General features: G+C 50.0%; 1 protein-coding gene across 6 annotated transcripts in view; it reads left to right on the forward strand.

Moving 5' to 3' along the window:
* The window catches only part of PIK3CD (phosphatidylinositol-4,5-bisphosphate 3-kinase catalytic subunit delta), a 73,765-nt gene that overhangs the window by 25,653 nt on the left and 34,060 nt on the right, over positions 1–14,052 (forward strand). For 3 of the 6 annotated variants that reach the window (XM_064363216.1, XM_064363218.1, XM_064363217.1), the window contains exon 2: positions 2,982–3,093. The gene's annotated coding sequence lies outside the window, so the exon portion shown is untranslated. Of the gene's footprint in view, positions 1–1,077; positions 1,256–2,536; positions 3,094–14,052 lie in introns of those variants that run through there. The other 3 variants (XM_064363220.1, XM_064363219.1, XM_064363215.1) reach the window with 3 other exon arrangements.

Raw genomic sequence — 14,052 nt, forward strand, 5'->3', positions numbered from 1 at the left:
GTCCGCTGAGCTTCGGCTTCCCCACTTACAACCAAGGGAGAACAACATCTACCTTACAGTGTAGATGCCTGGATAAAAACTGGAGCGCCTGGCCGAGCGCGGTGGCTCACGCCTGTAATCCCAGCACTTTGGGAGGCTGAAGCTGTAGGATGGCTTGAGCCCAGGAGTTCAAGACCAGCCTAGGCAACATAGTTAGACCCCTGCCTCTACAAAAAAATTTTTAAACAGGTGGTGCGCACCTGTGGTCCCAGCTACATGGGAGGCTGGGGTGGGAGGATCGATTGAGCCAGGGAGGTAGAGGCTGCAGTGAGCTGTGATCACATCACTGCACCCTAGCCTGAGCAGCAGAGCAAGACTCTGTCTCAAAAACAAAAACACTGGAGCTCCCAGATTTCTTTTAAGTGCGGGGCAGGGATGTCTTGGCGTTGTTAACTTCTGCGCGCACACCGCTCGTTGTAATGGATAGATGCATTAGTGAAAGTCCTGGGCATACTCATTTATTTTCTAAATCTGACATATAAGGGAACCCCCGATGGAAAGGCCCATCAGCTGGGGAACAGCCAACAGGTTGGATTTAAGCCCAGAGCCCGAGCTGGCGAATTACTCGGGCGACTCTGGCTCCGGATCTGTGACCTGGGTCTAGTACCCCGCCCTTTCTGCGGATGCCCTGCGAAGCGGGGAGCGAAAGCAGTTTGGTGGACGACCAGCTCTCACTTGCTTTGCAGGTGGCGCTATTTATTGGTTGTAAGGCAAGACCTAGGCCAGAGCCAGCGTGCGCGCGCCGTCGGGGTCCCGCGGCTGTTCTAGGGCTCAGGGCGCGAACCCCAAGGGCCCCGCCTGGCCACGTCCTGGGCCTCCGGGAGAGAACAGCAGGGGTCGGGGAGGATTTGCAGCGTCCCCTCCGCTCTCTGCCGCCCGTATGCGCTCCGGCGCTTCTCCTAGCTGGGGGTGTAAGAATTTGCCGACGGTGCCCGCGCTGCGGCCGGCCCCGGCCCCGCCCCAGCCCCGGGGACGCCCCGCCCCCAGCCGGTGCCCCGCCCCGCCGGCCCGTAGTCCCGGCCCCGCCCCGGGCCGCGCCCCTCCGCCGAGCCCCGCTCGCCTGCACCTCGCGCGGCGGGCCTGCCCTGCGGCCCCCGCCGGCCCCGCGCCGCTGCCCGGAGGCTGGCGTCCTCCCGTCACTCCGGGACCGGCCCGCTGTGTCCCCTGGGCAACTGTCTCCAGGGAGATCGGGCCCCGCCCCCGGCACCGACACCCGGTACGGAGCCCACCTGTGCGGGCGTCTGCGGGGTCCGCGTGCCCCGCGCCCAGCCCCCGCCGGGCGTCCCACCCCGCCCAGCCCCGGGCTTTGTCCGCCTGGGGCGGGGTGGGCAGGGTTGGTGGAGGCGTTGGGGGTCCGGGGCCGTGGGGGCTGGGGGGGCCGAGGCAGGGGGTTGCACTCGCGGTGGGATTCTCAGCTGTGGGCCGCGCGACGCTCTCCTCTCCTCTCCTAATCAGGTTGATTCCTTTTGTGCCCCCGGGGGTCGGGAATCAATCCCAGGTTTCTCGGCTGCCGCCCTTGATGGGATTCGCGGGGCCTCCAGCTAGCTTCGCACGAGGACGCGCCTGTTCGGGGCAGGCTGTTTACTTGTCGGGGACCCAGCAGTGGCTGTGCGAGTCCTCCCCTCCCCCTGCCCCCGTTTCGGGACCGAGCCTCCTGCGCTCTGTCCCTCCCGAGCTGTGCCCTTGAACCCAGGGGGGCTAGAGGGTGGCAGACCCAGGCCCTGAGGTCCTGCGGCTTGCCCCGGGGAGCGCCTTCTCCCCGGCCGCCCTCTTGTGGATTTTGTCCTGGCTTCTTATTTCCTGACCCGAATTCCTGAGGACGAATTTTCTCCTTCCCTTCCTTCTCGGCTCCTTCTGCTTTTGGCTTTGTCTTTCCTGTTTTGAAAGGGCTTTCCTTATGATCCTGTCTCGTTTCCCTGTGCCAGAGCTGCTATAATTTGTCGTGGTAACTCGGGTATTGGCCAGTCTCTTAATTGGTCAGCAATGGAAGGGATTTCTTCCTTAGCCTTTGGTGCTGACCTCGCGTTTCTCTGGCGGCAGTGCCTTGGGAAGTGCTTGCCAGCTCTCCTGGATGTTGAGGGAAGGGAGCGTCCGAGCCCACGCGCCTGGGCTCCCGCAGCAGGGTCACTGGAGCATCCTTCCAGGGATGGAGGCTGCAGGGAGGACTCCAGCCTGGGCCTTGGGAAATGTGTTCCTGCAACACTTGCCTTTTCCAGCGGGTTCCTAGGGCTCTGCTGTTTGTCTCATGGGGAGCGGGTGGTTTTGGTTTTGTGCTAAACCTAAGCCCACCTCATGGGCTCTGGGCTGAAGTCTCCCAGGTGTGGAGGTAGCTATGCCCAGGGCCTGGGGTTGGGTCTTTAGATTGGGCTGGAGCCCTAGTATCTTTTTTCCCTCTTTGGGGTTCTGTTATTTCCTGGAGCGGCTGAGGTAGGGAAAGCAGCACCACAGATGCAAGGAGTGGGCGGCCCCTCCCCTCACACGCTTCCTTTTTATCTCCAGCCCAATAGGGGATGGATTTTCCTTTAGACCTGGGCCTTGAAAACAGACCCACATGGGGAATAAAGATTTCAAGTTCACCAACCTGCTTTTTGCATCCATTGAATGGAACTCGAACCCAGGCTTGGCTCAGATCAATTACTTTGCTTTCAAAAACCAAACAAAACCAACAAACAGCTCTAAAAACGATCTGAGTCATCTGAGTGCACATTCCTGCTCCAGGCACTGGAAATGCTCCTGTGGTTGGTTTCGGTACCACCAAAGGGAGCTGGGGGTGGTATTGACGCAGATGACAAGAAAGGCCGATCAAGTGGAATGTGATTGGTTTGCAAAAGGGGAGACTGAGATGAAGCATTTTGTTCTAAGCTAACGTCCTGTAAGAGAATGCACAGGTTTCTGAAATTCTCTCTTGTTAAAATAGTTTTCTTTCTTTTTTTTCCCAACAGATAAGGAGCTCAGAGTCAGGCCAGGGCGGGATGACATTTATTGATTCTAAAGCATCTTTAATCTGCCAGGCGGAGGGGCCTTTGCTGGTCTTTCTTGGACTATTGGAGAGAGGTAGGTTGGGGGAACGGGCCAAGTGTGTGGGGGAAGGAAAGGAGATGTTATTAAGACTAGCACGCCCAGAGGAAGAGAGTGACCCACATTGGTGCTAGGAGCGAACGAGTGGGGAAGTGAACTAGACCTCAGCCATTCCCAGGAGAGAGATGCTGCTGCCTGGGAAAAGAAGGAATGGCTTTGCTTTGAGAAGTCCGGGAGCCTGTTATTAAGCTGCAGCATTTGGTATTTGACTTACTCTGGCCATGGTAGCATTGGGCTGGCTTGACTGGGGAGAGAAATATTAAAAGTTTTCTGGAGGAAGTGGATTGAATTTTTGTAGTTCAGTATTGCTTCTCAGGGAGTCCCTAGGTGGGCCGTTTTGTGTCTCCAGAGAGTTGGCAGTCACTATCTCAGTAAGAGGATGCTTTTTGGAGTTTCTAGGACATTAGCTTAGAAGATGAATGCAGTCTTTCATCGTGCAAATGAAGACACTGAGGCCAGAGACCGACGCTGGCTGGACGTTGGCCACACACTTCCATCTGGGGGCCTGAGATAGCTGGGTCTGGCTTGTGAGCTTCGTGACTTCGAGGCCTACTGGTCCCCTTGCAAGCTCTTTGGGTTCATAATGTATTCTATGTGTGCCCAGAATTCTGCTGGAGCAGCTACTGTCATTTCAGGATGGAAAGGGGAAGAGGTTAGAATGTGGTGGTATCTTTAAAGGCTTTGCCCCCAACCTTCGCCTCATTTTCTCTAGATTTTTGATGATACTTTCCAAACTTCTTTGATGATTGCAGATATCTTTTTAAAAATCAAAATATACATGGGGCGTGATGGCTCATGCCTGTAATCCCAGCACTTTGGGAGGCTGAAGTGGGCGAATCACGAGGTCAGGAGTTCAAGACCAGCCTGCCCAACATGGTGAAACCCATCTCTACTAAAAATACAAAAAAAAATTAGCTCGGCATAGTGGCAGGCACCTGTAATGCTAGCTACTTGGGAAGCTGAGGCAGGAGAATTGCTCAAACCTGGGAGGCAGAGGTTGCAGTGAGCTGAGATCGCCCCACTGCCCTCCAGCCCGGGTGACAGAGTGAGATTCCATCTCAAAAAAAAAAAAGAAAAAAAAAGAAGAAAGAAAAAATCAAAATACAAAGCAGATTTTTAATTTATAAAGCAGATCAAAAGAGAGCCGCTGTGGTGGCAATAGAAACTAGCCCAGAACTCCTTCTGCTCGGCACCCTGTCCTACTCCCACCTACCTCTGAAGGCCTCAGGTGTTTCTTGGGAACCCCAGTGCTCCCGTGCACAGAAACAGAAGCCATAGGTCACGTAGACACTCGTTGGCGGATTAGAGTTTCTCCCACACATCTATTTATACTCTCTTGATCTTTGTCTCAGAAAATTGCCTTTTAATAATATTTTTAATCCTCATGCTTTTTTATTCATAAAAATATGAAATTAATGACAAGTGTGGAAAATACAACCACAATTGTCTCTAATCTTACCCCCTCCCCTGCACCAGAGAAGCCACTGTTTCCCTGTTGGACTCTCCTTGCCCAAACCCCCAGAGAGAATTCTGTGTTTGTAGCTTTTATTTATTATTTATTGATTGATTTTTATTTATTTATTTTTGAGATGGCATCTTGCTCTTGTCACCCAGGCTGGAGTGCAGTGATACAATCTCGGCTCACTGTCACCTCTGCCTCCTGGGTTCAAGCGATTCTCCTGCCTCAGCCTCCCAAGTAAGTGGGACTACAGGTGTGCACCACCATGCCTAGCTAATGTTTATATTTTTAGTAGAGACACGGTTTTGCCATGTTGGCCAGGCTGGTCTTGAACTCCTGACCTCAAGTGATCCACCCACCTCAGCCTCCCAAAGCACTGGGATTATAGGCGTGAGCCGCCGTGCCCTGACCTGTGTCTGTACCTTTTAAAACTTGATTTTTATTTATTAGTAAATATTATAGACTTTGACATAAACATAATGATGGAATGTGTATGTATTTCTCTGCTCTCTTTCAAAATCCCACTAAAATGAAAGTGTAGGAATAAGAAAACATGTATATTCTTGGGAAAAAAAAAAAAGAAGAAGAAGTCTAGGTGCGGAGGCTCACGCCTGTAATCCCAGCACTTTGGGAGGCCAGTGCGGGCTGATCACAAGGTCAGGAGTTTGAGACCAGCCTGGCCAACATGGTGAAACTCCATCTCTACTAAAGATACAAAAAATTAGCTGAGCATGGTGGTGGGTGCCTGTGATCCCAGCCACTCAGGAGGCAGGAGAATTGCTTGAACCCAGGAGGCAGAGGTTGCAGTGAGCCATGATCGTGCCACTGTATACTAGCCTGGGCTACAGGGCGAGACACTGTATCAAAAAAAAAAAAAAAAAAAAAAAAAAACGCAGAAAAGTAAATGATTGAGGAGGGGTAATGTGAACAAAACGTTTGCAGGACAGGAAGCCCATGGGCGAGAGGGAAGCTGATTGGAGAATGCAGACTGTCTTGGGCTATGGGGGAAACAGGTGGAAAAAGCAAAGGAATGGGGCCCTGGGGAGGGAGTGCTTCCAGAGGGGCTGTGCGGGGTGGCCTAGAAGCAGGAAGATGACTTGAAAGAGCATGGTAGAGTGACAGACCACCCACCCAGGCCACATAGCCAGGTGGTTCCCTTCCCCACTCCAGCAGGTGGCAGGTTTCCAGCAGGCAGTGTTTCAGAGAGGTTGACCCAGCCCAGGGCCTGGCTATCATTCAGCCTCTGGGCAGGCCCTTGGAGAACTTCTGTCTGAGCAAACCAACTTCACGAGAAAAATGACTGTCACATATTGACATGGAGGGCGACTTTGTTGAAAAGCCAGCTTGTTGCCAGGCGTGGTGGCTCATGCTTGTAATCCCAGTGCTTTGGGAGGCCGAGCGGGGAGGATCACTTGAGACCAGAGTTCGAGACCAGCCTGGCCAACATGGGGAAACTCTGTCTCTACTAAAAATACAAAAATAATCTGGGCATGGTGACGCACATCCCAGCTACTCGGGAGGCTGAGGCAAGAGAATTGCTTGAACCTGGGAGGCAGAGGTTGTAGTGAACCAAGATCATGCCACTGCACTTTAGCCTGGGTGACAGAGTGAGACTCCATCTCAAAAAATAAAAGCCAGCTAGAATTGTATGGCTTTGTCACTTCACAGTGAAGCTTACCGAGCAATGAAACGTACCTGTGTACAAGCAGGGTTAGTGCCTCTCCCATAGATTTGAATGGGCATCCAAGGGTCATCCCACATAGAATGAGATTTACAGGTGGGACATAGTGGCTCATGCCTGTAATCCCAGCACTTTGGGAGGCCGAGGGAGGAGGATCGCTTAAGCCCAGGAGTTGGAGACCATCCTTAGCAACGTAAGGAAATCCTCTCTCTGCATAAAGTAAAAAACTAGCCAGGCATGGTGGCACGTGCTGTGGTCCCAGCTACTTGGGAGGCTGAGGTGGGAGGATCGCTTGAGCCTGGGAGGTTGAGGCTGCGGTGATCCAAGATCACACCACTGCACTCCAGTCTGGGTGACAGAGCGAGACCCTGTCTCAAGAAAAAAAAAAAAGACTTCTAGCGTGAAAGAGACCCAAATGAACAGAAAAAAAGAACTGAGAAGTCATAAACATGGTTGCATGGGGAAAAAAAGGCACATTCATAAAATAACAAGCTCTTAGGTATTAAAACTATGATAGCAGAAGTGAAAATTTCAACAGAGGCTGGGTGTGGTGGCTCACACCTATGGGTGATGACTTGAGGTTGGGAGTTCAAAACCACCCTGACCAACATGAAGAAATCCCATCTCTACTAAACATACAAAATTAGCCGGGTGTGGTGGCACATGCCTGTGGTCACAGCTACTCTGGAGGCTGAGGCAGGAGAATCACTTGAATCCAGGAGGTGGAGGTTGCGGTGAGCCAAGATCGCGCCATTTCACTCCAGCCTGGGCAACAAGAGCAAAACTCCGTCTCAAAAAATATCAACAGAAGAGTTGGAAGAGAGAAAAACAAATTTCCAGAAAGTAGAACACAAAGACTTAAGAGATGGAAAATAGGAAAGAAAATATAGGAAAATTTGACTTCAGTCCAGGAGACCCAACATGCACCACCACGTAGGAACTCAAGAAAAAAAGGCAAGAGAAACGGAGGAAGGAAGTTGTAGAAACAATTCCAGAACTGAAGGCATTTTTGCTTTTAAACAGTCTCGAAGTAGTACCCAGTACCATGAGTAATAAAAAACCCACGCTATAGAACATCATCATGAACTTTCAAAACTCCAGAGATAGAAATTACTAAATGTCATCAGAGAGAAAAGGCCACATACAGATCAGAGGCTGAGATGGCACTGGAGTTTTCAAAAGCAACAGTAGGACCAGGCACGGTGGCTCATGCCTGTTATCCCAGCACTTTGGGAGGCCGAGAGTGGCAGATCACTTGAGGTCAGGAGTTCAAGACCAGCCTGACCAACATGGTGAAACCTCATCTCTACTAAAATACAAAAAAAATTAGCCTGACGTGATGGCAGGTGCCTGTAATCCCAGCTAGCTACTCAGGAGGCTGAGACAGGAAAATTGCTTCAACCTGGGAGGTGGAAGTTGCAGTTAATCGAGATTGTGCCATTGCACTCCAGCCTGGGCAACAAGAACAAAACTGTCTCAAAAGGAAAAAAAAAAAAAAATGTGACGGTAGAAACTACAAGACAATGGGTCAGTGCTTTCAAATTTGAGGGAAATTAATTCCCTGAGAATTAATTAATTCTGAGGGAAATTAATTTTATAATTGTCATTCAAATAAAAAGTACATTAAAGCCTTTTTTTTTTTTTTTTTGAAATAAGGTCTTCCTCTGTTACCCAGACCGGAGTGCAGTGGCGTGATCACAGCTCACTGCAGCCTTTACCTCCTGGGCTCAGGCCATCCTCCCGTCCCCCGAATAGCCAGGATTACAGGTGTACGCCACCATGCCCAGCTAATTTTTATATTTTTTGTAGAGATAGGGTTTTGCCAAGTTGCCCAGGCTGGTGTCAAACTCCTGGGCTCATGTGATCCGCCCACCTTGGCCTTCCAAAATGCTGGGATTACAGGTGTGAGCCATGGTGCCCAGTCCACAAACTCATTTTCTAAGGTAAGAAGTTAAAAGCCGAGAGTGCAGTGACTCATGCCTGTAATCCCAACACTTCGGAGCCTGAGGCAGGAGGATTGCTTGAGCCCAGGAGTTCGAAACCAGCCTGGGCAACATAGCGAGACCCCCATCTCTACAAGAAATAAAATAAAATAAAAAAATTTTTTAAAGAATAAAATTGGCCAGGTGTGGTGGCCCACACCTGTAATCCCAGCACTTTGGGAGGCTGAAGCAGGGGGATTGCATGAGCCCAGGAGTTTAAGACCAGTCTGGGCAACATAGCGAGACCCCATCTCTGAAAGAAATTAAAAACTAGCTGGCATAGTGGCATGTGCCTGTAGTCTCAGCTGGCAGGCGGATTGCCTGAGCTAAGGAGGTTGAGGCTGCAGTGACCTGTGATTTCACCACTGCATGCAGCCTGGGTGAGGCCCTGTCAAAAAAAAAATAAGTTAAAAGTTGAAAATCAAGAAAATTTACCATAAAACTGTTATTTAGAAATGTAAAGGTCAGGCATAGTGGCTCATGCCCTGTAATCACAGCACGTTGGGAAGCCAAGGCAGGAGGATCACCTGAGACCAGGAGTTTGCGACCAGCCTGGGCCATATAATGAGACCTTGTCTCTACAAAAAATTTAAACATTAGCCAAGTGTGGTGGTGCCTGCCTGTAGTCCCGGTTTCTCAGGAGGCAGAGGTTGCAGTGAGCTGTAATTGTGACACTACACTCCATCCTATGCAACAACAGAGTGAGATCCTGTTTTAAAAAAAAATTGTGGGCTGAGCACAGTGGCTCATGCCTGCAGTCCTAGCACTTTGAGAGGCTGACCTGAGGGGATCACTTGAACTTAGGAGTTCAAGACCAGCCTGAGCAACAGCACAAGACCCTGTCTCTATTTTTATTAAAAAAATTTTTTTTAATTTTGCCTGAGGGATAAAAACACACAAAAATTTTAAATAAAAAATGGAAAAATAGAGATAAATACTTAAAAAAGTAACCGAAATTTATTGGGGGTGGTATACATGTAGAAGCAGAGGTCCAAGGACTGTTACTTTGTACTGTAAGAGTTTTAATTTTAATTAATTTTAAAAATTATGTACTTGTGGCCAGACATGGTGGCTCACTCCTGTAATCCCAGCACTTTGGGATTACAAAAAAATTGTTTAATTACAATTGTTTAATTACAATTACAAAAAAATTGTTTAATTAGCTGGGCATGGTGGTTTGCACCTGTAGTCCCAGCTACTTGGGAGACTGAAGTGAGAAGATCACTTGAGCTCAGGAGTTCAAGGCTGCTGTCAGCCGTAATCGTGCCACTGCACTGAAGCTTGGGCAACAAAGTGAGACCCTGTCTCTAAAACAAAAAAAGTGCTGGGCACAGTGGCTCACGCCTATAATCCTAGCACTTTGGGAGGCTGAGGCGGGCAGAGCGCTTGAGGTTAAGAGTTCAAGATCAGCCTAGGCAACATGGTGAAATCCTGTCTCTACAAAAAATGCAAAGATGTAGCTGGGTGTGGTGGTGTGCACCCGAAATCCCAGCTATCTGGGGAGCTGTGATAAGAGGATGGCTTGAGCCTGGGAGGCAGAGGTTGCAGTGAGCCGAGATTGCATCACTGCATTCCAGCCTGGGCAGTAGAGCCAGACCTTGTCTCAGGAAAAAAAGAAAAGAAAACCATGTACTTGTTTAAGTTTTCTAGAAACTAAAATAAAAACATTATATGACATCCATATTCATAACATTTCACTTTTTCTATGCTTTCTTTTTTTTCTTTCTTCTTTTTTGAGATGGAGTTTCATGCTTCTTGTCCAGGCTGGAGTGCAATGGCATGATCTCGGCTCACTGCAACCTCTGTCTCCCAGGTTCAAGCAATTCTCCTGCCTCAGCCTTCCGAGTAGCTGGGCCTACAAGCGCCTATGACTATGCCTGGCTAATTTTTGTATTTTTAGTAGAGATGGGGTTTCTCCATGTTGGTCAGGCTGGTCTCTAATTCCTGTCCCCAGGTGATCCACCTGCCTTGGCCTCTCAAAGTGCTGGGATTACAGGTGTTAGCCACCATGCCCCACCTTCCTATGCTTTCTAAAATGCTTTATCAACAGGCATATGGCACAATGATAAATGTCTGTGCATTTAATGTGTGGAATATTTGCAGTGCTGTGTAGTGTGGTCAGGTGTCTTCTTTTTTTTTTTTTTTTTTTTTGAGACGGAGTTTCGCTCTTATTACCCAGGCTGGAGTGCAATGGCGCGATCTCGGCTCACCGCAACCTCCGCCTCCTGGGTTCAGGCAATTCTCCTGCCTCAGTCTCCTGAGTAGCTGGGATTACAGGCACGCGCCACCATGTCCAGCTAATTTTTTGTATTTTTAGTAGAGACGGGGTTTCACCATGTTGACCAGGATGGTCTTGATCTCTTGACCTGGTGATCCACCCGCCTCAGCCTCCCAAAGTACTGGGATTACAGGCCTGAGCCACTACGCCTGGCCCTGTCTTTTTTTTTTTTTTTTTTTGAGTTAGAGTCTCACTCTATCGCCAGGCTGGAGTGAAGTGGTTCAATCTTGGCTCACTGCACACTGCAACCTCTGCCTCCCAGATTCAAGAGATTCTCCTGCCTTAGCCTCCTGAGTAGCTGGGACTGCAGGCACATGCCACCATGCCCAGCTAATTTTTGTGTTTTTAGTAGAGTCAGGGTTTCACCATGTTGGCCAGGATGGTCTCGATCTCTTGACCTTGTGATCTGCATGCCTCGGCCTCCCAAAGTTATGGGATTACAGGCGTGAGCCACTGCGCCCAGCCCCAGGTGTCATTTTGATGACTGCATTCACTTCCGTTGAGTTAATGCATGATTTACTTAGCCATTTCCTTATCACTTTCACAAACAGCACCACAATGAATATCTTTGTGTACATAGCTTTTTTGACTTTTGAATTGTTTCTTTAAGATAATTCCCAAATTCCCAAAGTTAGGAGGTCTGAGATCATGGATGTTTCTTTCTCTTGATTTTCATGTGTAGTATCTGGGGTCTCCACCTGGGTGCTGGCCTGTGGCCTCCCTGGTGGATCATGAACTAGGATGATGGCAAGAGATGGTTGGGATAGAATTTTTTTCCAGGGTATTTGGCTTATTTTTTCTGATGCCTGCAGTAGAGGTCAGAAATCTTTGTTTTGGAGGCCAGGTGTGGTGGCTCACGCTTGTGATCCCAGCACTCTCGGAGGCCAAGGCAGGAGGATCACTTGAGCCTGGGATTTCGAGACCAGCCTGGGTAACATAGGGAGACCCCGCCCCTACCAAAAAAAAAAAAAAAAAAGCTCTGCACAGTGATTTGTGTCTGTATTTCCAGCTACTTGGGAGGCTGAGGCAGGAGGATTCCTTGAGCTTGGGAGGTCGAGGCTACAGTGAGCCATGGTGACGACGCTATATCCAGCCGGGGCGATAGAGTGAGACTCTTTCTGCACCCCATGCCAACAAAAGAGCAGGCTGCTGGGATGAGTTCGGGCATTTCGGGGCATGTGAGCTGCACACCTCCCCTCATCACCCCAGCCCTGCCAGCTCTTGCCTGGGTCCTGCACGAGTCCCCTCATTGCATTCTTACCTCCATTCTGGCCTTGCTCCCTTCCATTTTCCCCACAGCAGCCAAAGCCATCTTTGTAAAACATAAAATCAGGCCGCCCCAGTCCTCTGCTTATTACCTCCAGTGTTTTCTCTGTGCAATGATAACCAAACCCGGACTCCTCACCATGGCTACGGAGCCCTGCAGGGTCAGACACACTGTCTCTCCCCATCATCCCCCTTTGGGCCCTCGACTCCAGGCACCTGCCTCCTGCGTCAGGGCCATCGTAATTTCTTGTCTTTTCTTTTCTTTTTTGAGATGGAGTTTCCCTCTTGTTGCCCAGACTGGAGTGCAGTGGTGCAGTGTCAGCTCACTGCAACCTCTGCCTCTTGGGTTCAAGGATTCTCCTGCCTCAGCCTCCCAAGTAGCTGGGATTACAGGTGTGCGCCACCATGCCTGACTAATTTTTTGTATTTTTTCTTTCTTTTTTTTTTTTAAGATGGGGTTTCACCATATTGGTCAGGCTGGTCTTGAACTCCCGACCTCAGGCGATCTGCCCACCTTGGCCTCCAAAGTGCTTGGATTACAGGCGTGAGCCACTGCGCTCGGCCTAATTTTTTGTATTTGTTAATAGAGATGTGATTTCACCATGTGAGCCAGGCTGGTCTTGAACTCCTGGCCTCAAGTGATCTGCCCACCTTGGCCTCCCGAAATGCTAGGACTATAGGCATGAGCCACCACGCCTGGCCTGTCTTCTTTTTCTTTTTTGTCTTCTTCTGTTAGACTAAAAGCTCCATGAGACCAAGGATGGTGCCTGTCCTGTTCCCTGATGGACACAGAGAAGTTGCTTAAATAACTAATTGCTGTAGGGATGATGGAGAGGACTTGGGGCCTGCAGCCTCCTGGGCTGAAGAGGGTAGCCCTCTTCATACCCTTTGTTCATCTCTAGGAGGATGTGGTGGTGGAAGTATCTTTGGACTTCTCCTGGCAGCCAGAGCAGGATGGTCGTTTCTGGAAAGCTCCTTCAGGGCAGGGCTACTGTCACAGAGTGCCACTGGGAAGTGAGGCCCCAGAGGGAAGCACCTTTACACTCTGCCTCTGATGCACCCACTTGCCTTTGTCTTCTGTGTGGGTTGAGCAACAGGAAAAGTTGATTTCACCCTGCACGAGGGAATGGCAGGGAACCAAAACACTGGATAAGAAGGACTTTTTTTTTTTGAGATGGAGTCTCACTCTGTTGCCCGGGCTGGAGTGCTGTGGCATGATCTCGGCTCGCTGCAACCTCCGCCTCCTGGGTTCAAACAATTCTCCTGCCTCAGCCTCCCTAGTAGCTGGGATTACAGGCATGTGCCACCACACCCAGCTAATTTTTGTATTTTTAGTAGAGATGGTGTTTCACCACGTTGGCTAGTGTGGTCTCAAACTCCTGACCTCAAGTTATCTGCCCACCTCAGCCTCCCGAAGCGTTGGGATTACAGGTGTGAGCCACTGTGCCTGGTCAGGACCTTTTTTTTTTTGACACAGGGTCTCACTTTGTCACCCAAGCTGGAGTATAGTGGCCTGATCTCAGCTCACTGCGATTTCTGCCTCCTAGGCTCAAGCAATCCTCCCACCTCAGCCTCCTGAGAAGTTGGGACTACAGGTGTGCACCACCACGCCAGGCAATTTTTAAAAAAATTTTTAGTAGCAATGGGGTCTTGCCATTTTGCCCAGGCTGATCTCAAACTCCTGAGATCAAGCAATCCTCCCACCTTGGCCTCCCAAAGTGCTGGGATTACAAGTGTGCGCCACCACACCTGGCCCAAGAAGGACTTTTTGAGGCTGAAATGTACCTGAACAGAAACCCAGGTCGAGGGGCCCAGTCCAGACTTGCTTTGTTCAGCATGGTGTGAAAGGCCAGTCCGTGTGTTCATCTTGCAGGTCTTGTACTTGTGAACACCTTTGCAGTGTGTCCTCTCTGTCCCCCAGCAAGGTGGCTGCTGGCCTTGCATCCTCCCAGTACCTACCAAGTTCGTGGTAGATACTTGGACGGTATGCATAACCACCTTCTAGAAGGTTCTGTGGCTGAGGCTTCTTTTCTTGGGCTAATTGGATGGTAACTTTGGGCTCTGAAATTCAGGAGGTGGACAGGTGTCTTGTCCAAGGGTTTGGAGCACGAGCATTCTCTACACAGACTCCTAGGGATGATTCAGGGATAGCTTTAGACTCTTACTCTAGCTCGAGGATCCTTCAGAGTAACGACTGAAGGTGCTTGGCGTGTTTTGTCCAGGACACCATCAGAGAGGATGTTTACCACTCAGATAAGCAGGACACCCC

The sequence above is a fragment of the Aotus nancymaae genome, unplaced genomic scaffold (assembly GCF_030222135.1).
Source record: "Aotus nancymaae isolate 86718 unplaced genomic scaffold, 86718_ANA_hifiasm-v0.15.2.pri h1tg000053l, whole genome shotgun sequence".
Lineage (NCBI taxonomy): Eukaryota > Metazoa > Chordata > Mammalia > Primates > Aotidae > Aotus > Aotus nancymaae.